Source organism: Hibiscus syriacus, unplaced genomic scaffold (assembly GCF_006381635.1).
Source record: "Hibiscus syriacus cultivar Baekdansim isolate YM2019G1 unplaced genomic scaffold, ASM638163v2 tig00117056_pilon, whole genome shotgun sequence".
In the NCBI taxonomy this organism is placed as follows: Eukaryota; Viridiplantae; Streptophyta; class Magnoliopsida; order Malvales; family Malvaceae; genus Hibiscus; species Hibiscus syriacus.
The window spans coordinates 6,860,687-6,867,823 of record NW_024063539.1 but is presented as its reverse complement, the minus strand read 5'-3'; the positions used below and the strand labels follow the sequence as shown (position 1 = coordinate 6,867,823).

Below are 7,137 nucleotides of genomic sequence, written 5' to 3'. Positions count from 1 at the left end.
GTTTAAAACGATGTTATTTTAGGTATTAATGTTTAAAATGATGTTATTTTAGACATTGAACTTTAGATGTGTAACGATTTTACCATTAAACTTTAGATGTGTAACGATTTTATCAGTAAACTTTTAAACATTTCACATTTTTGACATTGCACTTTCCAACCGTCATCGGTAGCAAATCACCTCTCATCTTTTGTAGTAAAATCGGTACTAAAACGTTCTCATTTCACTCATAATTCTCATATGATTAATTTTGCACGAAATTCACTCAAAATCGACCATTTTTTAGATGTTTAAAGACTTTCTTAGATTATGATTTTTTTAATGTTTGTTCAAAAAATCAAATGGTGGAAAGTATTATTTCGAGAATACGAACAACATACCTCAAAATTAGTTTCATTAGACAATCTTTGAAAGAGATTGAAGTATTTATATGTTAAACTATTAAATGGATTTTTGTCGATTTTGAGTGAGTTTCGTGAAAAATTAATTTAATGAGAAGAAAGATGAGTGAAATGCGAACATTTTGCTACAAATCTTGCTGCGAAAATGATTAATGACGGGTGGTGATTCGCTACCGACAGTGACCAAAAAGTATAATGCAAAAAAGCGAAGTGTTTAAAAATTTAGTGTCAAAGTTGATACATTCTTAAAGTTTAGTGCTTAAAATGATGTCGTTTTAGGTATCAATAGTTGTCGCCAAAAGAAACGTATTTTGATGTGGCAAATCATATTATCGTTCCATTAGTGATTTAATGACAGAGAGATATAATTGAATGTAAAATTAAAGTTTAATGTTATAATTGATAAAATTTAAAGTTCAGCCATATAAAACGAGTCAAATGATAAAATTCAACAATATATGGAATAATTTACTTTAATTTTTAATAAATATTAATTTGTATAACCCTAAATTCTAAATCTTAAATGTAAAGTATTAATTAAAATTTTAAATCAAATTTTAAATAAATTATATTATACTTAAATTAAAATCAAATTTTATTAACATCGGACAAAAACGCAGTCGGACCCACTCTTATGTCTACTTATTCCAAAGCAAATAACGGCTATATGACCTTTTAGAACAGCTCCTAGAAACGAGGCTTAAAACGTTATACAATCCCTTCAAGGCAACGGTCAAATTTACCAATCAATTTCCTGCCATTTTCTAACTCTTTCCTTTTATAAATCTCTATCTTCCCCCTTTTTCAACTCAAAAAGCGAAACCATCTCAAAGAAAATAATCGTAAAGGATTAGAAAGAGCAAAAAATGACCAAAATCATTCTTGTTTCGATTTTGGTTCTTTTTGTTTCTGTTTCTGAGATCGCAGCACAAGCTGCTAATGCACCTTCTCCATCGCCAAAGGCAACTCCTCTATCTCCGGCCAAACCTCCCAATGCTTCTTCATCCCCTCCCACGACATCGTCACCTCCGTCCGCAACTCCTGTGAGTTCTCCATCGATATCGCCTGCAGCAACTCCCACTGCTACGCCCCCATCTGTTCAATCACCCATTGCCACTCCCCCTGGTTCTTCAAGCCCCCGGTTCAATCACCAGTGGCTACACCTCCGGCAAGTGCTCCCTCATTGACACCTGCAAGTTCTCCTCCTATGATAACTCCAGTCGGGGCTCCATCTGTTGCGGAAGGTCCTGCTGCAACTCCAGAGTCTTCTGCTAATATTCCTTCTAGTTCATCGACGCCAGCAGAGTCTCCTGCGATTTTCCCATCCAGCAGTAGCCCACCGATTTCCGCTCCGGTGGGTTCGTCGCGGGAGAGTGCGGAGGGTCCTGCTGTTAATGATGAGTCGGGGTCAAGATCAGGTTATGAAGTAGGCTTGAGTATAACAGTCGGTTTGGTTATTGGGTCCGCCTTTCTTCTTTAGATTTCATATTTTAGATTCAAATTTAAAGTTTTAATTTGCACATTATATTCCATTATCCTGTATTGTTTGACAATAAATAAATTTTTTATGTATTTAATTGTTTTTTATAAATTTTGTGGACAATATTTAATTTTTTTTGTTTAAGACAGCTAAAGGGGCAGAAATTTTCAGATAACGCATAAACCGATAACGAGGTGGAAAACCATTACACACAAATAATTATTTTTTTAAGTAGTATATTTTAAACAGTAAAATGATGAAGACATATGGAGCAAGGGAACCACGTGAGTGGAAAGAGTATATGAACTATCCTAATTTTTATGATTTAATTGTATTTTAACCTTTTGAAAGGTTTGAAACTATTAAAAATAAGTTTTGATTTTTTTTCAAAAAAAATTAGTTTAATTATTTTTAAGAGTTTATCAATTTTAAAACTAAATGAAATTAAGTTTTGTTTCTAATTTTTCTGATTTAATTACCTTTTATGATATAAAAATTTTAAAATTAATGAAATTAAGTATTAATCCTCTATTTCTTTGGTTTAATTATCTTTTAGAATATTGTTAGTTTCAAAGATAAGCAACTTGATCTCTTCCATAATTTCATCCTATTTCGTTCTTGTTTGAGGGTGGTCATACTTTCATTAATAACATAATTTTTTTTTGTATGAGGTGTGTACAAGTAAAACTTCAAGATGAATACAATCAATAAAATAAATAATTAACCTAAGAAAATTTGAATTTTATAGTAGGCACATGTTCATCCTGCGATAAGGGTGGATCCATTATTGCGCATAGATTACGAGGAGTTTTCTACATAGCTTGGGCGACGTAAAGGAAGATAGCCATACAAGAAACTTTCGAACATGTATATAACTAGGAAACATACATTGTATCATCCGGACGTCTTCTTAAATACGTCGTATCATCCGAACGTCTTTCTAAAGACGTATCGTCCGAACATCTTTCAATATACATCATAACAATCACACTTGAGAAAATTATTCTCTCCTACTAATAAACTTATTTTTCTATTGCATTATCAACCAAATTTTACGTTCATAAACCACATCCATTTTGAATAATCTAGTATTCAAACGCAATGTTCGAGTATCGTCTCAATGATGTGAAACATTATAACGAGTCAAGCTCTGATACCAATCGTTAGGATTTTTTAAGCTCTAATTGATAATCGAAAAATATACAAGGAGGGGTGAATTGGTAAATTGTGTTTAGGGAGTAAGGAGAAATAAAAGATAGATAATTTTGCACAGCGATTTATAATGGTTCGACTTCTCAACTAAGTCTACCTCCACTACCTTAGCTCCTCACTAAGGATTTCCAACAAATTCACTAATTTGTTCTTTTTTTAAAGGATCAAGAGTAACATTTACAAACTCCCTATTTTTTCAATTGGCTAAACTAAAACTAATCCCCTTTACAAAAGGAAAAGAAGTAAACAAATAAAATCTCTTAAAGGTTGGGTGTTTACAAATCAAAGCTCACTAAACACTAATATGTACAAGAGAATAGAAGTAAAAAGTGAAAACTCTTATCTTGTGTTTGATTGCTTGAATATATGTTCTAACCCTTCTTCAAGTATCCTCAACTTGTATTTATATGTTAGAAAGAAGTTGCGGCCGTTTCTAGCTGTTGAGAGTCATTTAGAGCTGTTAGGGATGTTTTTTCTCTACAAAACAAAACTGTCTAGAACAGAGGTATCGATACTCCTATAGAGAGTATCTGTACTTCCTTTATATTTTTAAATGAAACTAGCCGTTGGGCCTGACGGTATCGATACTAAGCCTATGGTATTGATACTACTATGTAAAGTAATATCGGTACCTCTTTGGGTATTGATACAATTTTTGCATTATGGAATTAGAGCAATGTTGGTAGTATCGATACTACCTAGAGAGTATTGATACTTAACTTACCTTGGGTATCGGTACAACATTAACAATATCGATACAATTCATATAGTATCGATACTGTAAGAACAGTATTGGTACTACGTACGTGAAAATCAGTTTTGTGATCAAATTCACTTTTAATGGACATTGAATTATTTTTAAAAAACTTTGAATAAATTCAATTTAAGTCTAAAAATATTTTACCTTAAATTATTATATCAAAATATTATTAAAAGTGGTTCAACAATGTTAAATGTTAAGCAATCACCGGGTGATAGATTTTTAACCGACTTGATAATTTCGATGACATAAAAGATAATTAAACTTTATGTTAAATGTTATACAAATAGATAACTCAATCATAAATACAAATACAATTTTTTAATAAGGAAAAAGATAAAATATGTAGAACATGAATTATTTATTAAATTATCCCAAATATGAGTCCAAAAGATATTGACTGTTGTTTAATAGTCAACAGCTCCATATTATAAATTAATATGAATATAAAGACATTAATTTGTTGTCTAACAGTCAACTACAAATTATAAATTGGTCAATCCAATTGTGATGATAAAATGATAAAACAAAATGTGTAGACATCGGTTTTCGATCTATTAATTAACTAAAATAAATCAGATACTACAGAGGTGAAGGTGATCATCTCAACCCAATTTATTCCGTTTGCGAAAGTCAAAATTAAAACCCTTTATATTACTTAAGGGATCTAGTGCTCATCCGACTAGACTAACTGATTATTGGTAACATAATGAGTTTTTTATTCATATTATCTCAAATAATATAAATTTGTTATATAAAATTTTATTAATTTTAATATTTTATGAAAGTTATTTTACCAAAATTTCTATCACTTAAATAGGAAATTTGTTTCAATTTATTTTCTTAAATGAGAAACTTTTCTTAAATAAGAAATGCTGCCAAAATTTTCCATTAGAAACTTTTCCAACCCAAACTCACTCAGAACCATACTGGCTCCCATTGTAATTTAGGGTAAAGTACATAAATGATCCTCCAACTATAAATTATTACTTTGTTGAGTTCTCTTACTATTAAAAATTATAAAATAATTATCTAACTGTTCATATATTCCAAACTTATTTTTTATTAAAATGTTATATCTCAATCAAAAGATTAACATCTAAATAATCTCAGATGACTGTAAATTTATTTTAACGGAGGAAGACGAGTTTGAAATATATGAATTATTAGGTGATTATTTTATAAATTTTAATAGTTGAGGACTCAAAAAAGTAATATCCTATAATCAGGGGATTATTTGTGTACTTTACCCTATAATTTAACCACATTCCAAGCTCCTTCTACAATCTCAAAGCTCTCTACTTTTCTTCCTCTACAAATACTGCTCAGAACCCAGAAGAGAAGAGAAGAGAAGAGAAGACAAACAAAAATGATGGGGCAGAGGCAGCATCTTGTTCTTCTCATTTTCTCTCTTGTTCTCCTCTTCCAAACCTCAAATGCCCACAACATTACCCTCCTGATAGCAAAACACCCATCTTTATCAAAATTCAACCATTACCTCACACTCACACACTTGGCTCCAGAGATCAACCGCCGCACCACCATCACCGTTCTTGCCTTGGAAAACGATGCCATGTCTTCCCTCTTAGCCAAAAACCCTTCCATGTATACCGTCAAAAACATACTTTCACTCCATGTCCTCCTCGACTACTTCGGTGCCAGGAAGCTTCACCAAATAAGTAATGGCACTGCACTGGCTGCCACTATGTTCCAAGCTACTGGGGTGGCTCCTGGGAATTCTGGGTTTGTTAATATAACTGATTTTAAAGGTGGGAAAGTTGGTTTTGGAGCTGAAGACAATGGTGGGAATCTGGATTCCTTTTTTGTTAAATCTGTTGAGGAACTTCCTTATAATATATCCGTGATTCAGATCAACAAGGCTTTGCCTTCTGCTGTGGCTGAAGCTCCTGCTCCAGGGCCAAATGAGCTGAATATTACTGACATTATGTCTGCACATGGATGTAAAGTGTTTGCTGATACTCTTTTGGCAAATCCTGAAGCCATGGGAACGTATGAGGTAAGCTGAAAGTTTGTTCTTTGATTCTCTTATAAACCAATATAGTGAAAGAAGGGTAGAAACTAGAAAAGAATTCATTTTTAGAAGTTTGATTGAGTGATGATGGTGGAATTTTAGTTGGCTAATTTATGGACAAAGTCTAATCTAGATTTGTGTTTAAGTTTAACACCATCCTAGAGCATGTACGTTATTGATCAAGATTTAACACTATCCTATAAGCAGTGTGTGGATTGTTTCTTACCTTGTCCCAATGCGTAGTTTGTGACTTGATATCTGCATGAACCGTGTTGTAGTATTTAAAATTTTCGAGATTTTGCTTGTTTCTTACTTCATATTCTCCGAATGGATTTGTAATGATTCTGTTGTTACGATGCTCGCCTCTAGGAGAATGTTAATGGAGGATTGACTGTGTTCTGCCCTCTGGATGATCCATGTAAAGCCTTTTTTACCAAAGTTCAAGAACTTGACAGCGTCTAAGCAAGAATCATTCCTCGAATTCTTTGGTGTGCCAGTGTACCAGTCTATGTCCATGTTGAGATCCAACAACGGACTCATGAACACATTGGCTACCGACGGAGCCAGCAACTACGATTTCACCGTGCAAAATGAGGGTGAAGATGTGACACTAAAGACCAGGATCAGCACCGTCAAAATAACAGGGACACTGCTCGATGAGGGGCCCGTAGCAATTTATACGATCAATAAAGTCTTGATGCCTAAAGAGTTGTTCAAGGCATCAGCTCTTAGCCCAGCTCCGGCCCCTGCCCCTGGCCCCGAGGAGGCAGCAGATTCACCAAAGGTATCCAAGTCCAAGTCTAAGTCTAAGGCAGCACCAACAGCAGATGCAGACTCGCCAGCTGACTCGCCGGACAATGACCCTGATGATCAGGTAGCTGATGATGAGAATGCTGGTACAATTTTGGGGGCTGACAGGTTTGCTGCTGCTGCTGTATTGAGCTGTTTGTTTGTGTTTTTCTTGCTGTAAGTTTTCTAGTTACTAAGTGATGCCTTTATGGGCTAGCCTATCACTTGTCTCCAGTGTGGTTACATTTTGATTATAATTTGTTCTTTGGGTAAGTATTTATGATAAGATTATAGAAATAAAGCATCAGCATCGTGGAAAGGAAAGGATTACCAACTCAAACCATTTTATTACCGTTTATACCATATATTATTACATATGTTAGTATGTTTATGTGATGACAATTAATAATTTTTATAACAATTTTATTACCAGGATACATGAACGGTATTTCTTGCTCAAAAA

The 7,137-nt window shown here is 33.5% G+C and overlaps 2 pseudogenes; both read left to right on the top strand.

The window, feature by feature from the left end:
* Window positions 1–1,210: 1,210 nt before the first annotated feature.
* Window positions 1,211–1,973, top strand: LOC120197885 (annotated as a pseudogene).
* A 3,211-nt stretch (window positions 1,974–5,184) lies between these two features.
* Window positions 5,185–6,920, top strand: LOC120198348 (annotated as a pseudogene).
* Window positions 6,921–7,137: the final 217 nt, after the last annotated feature.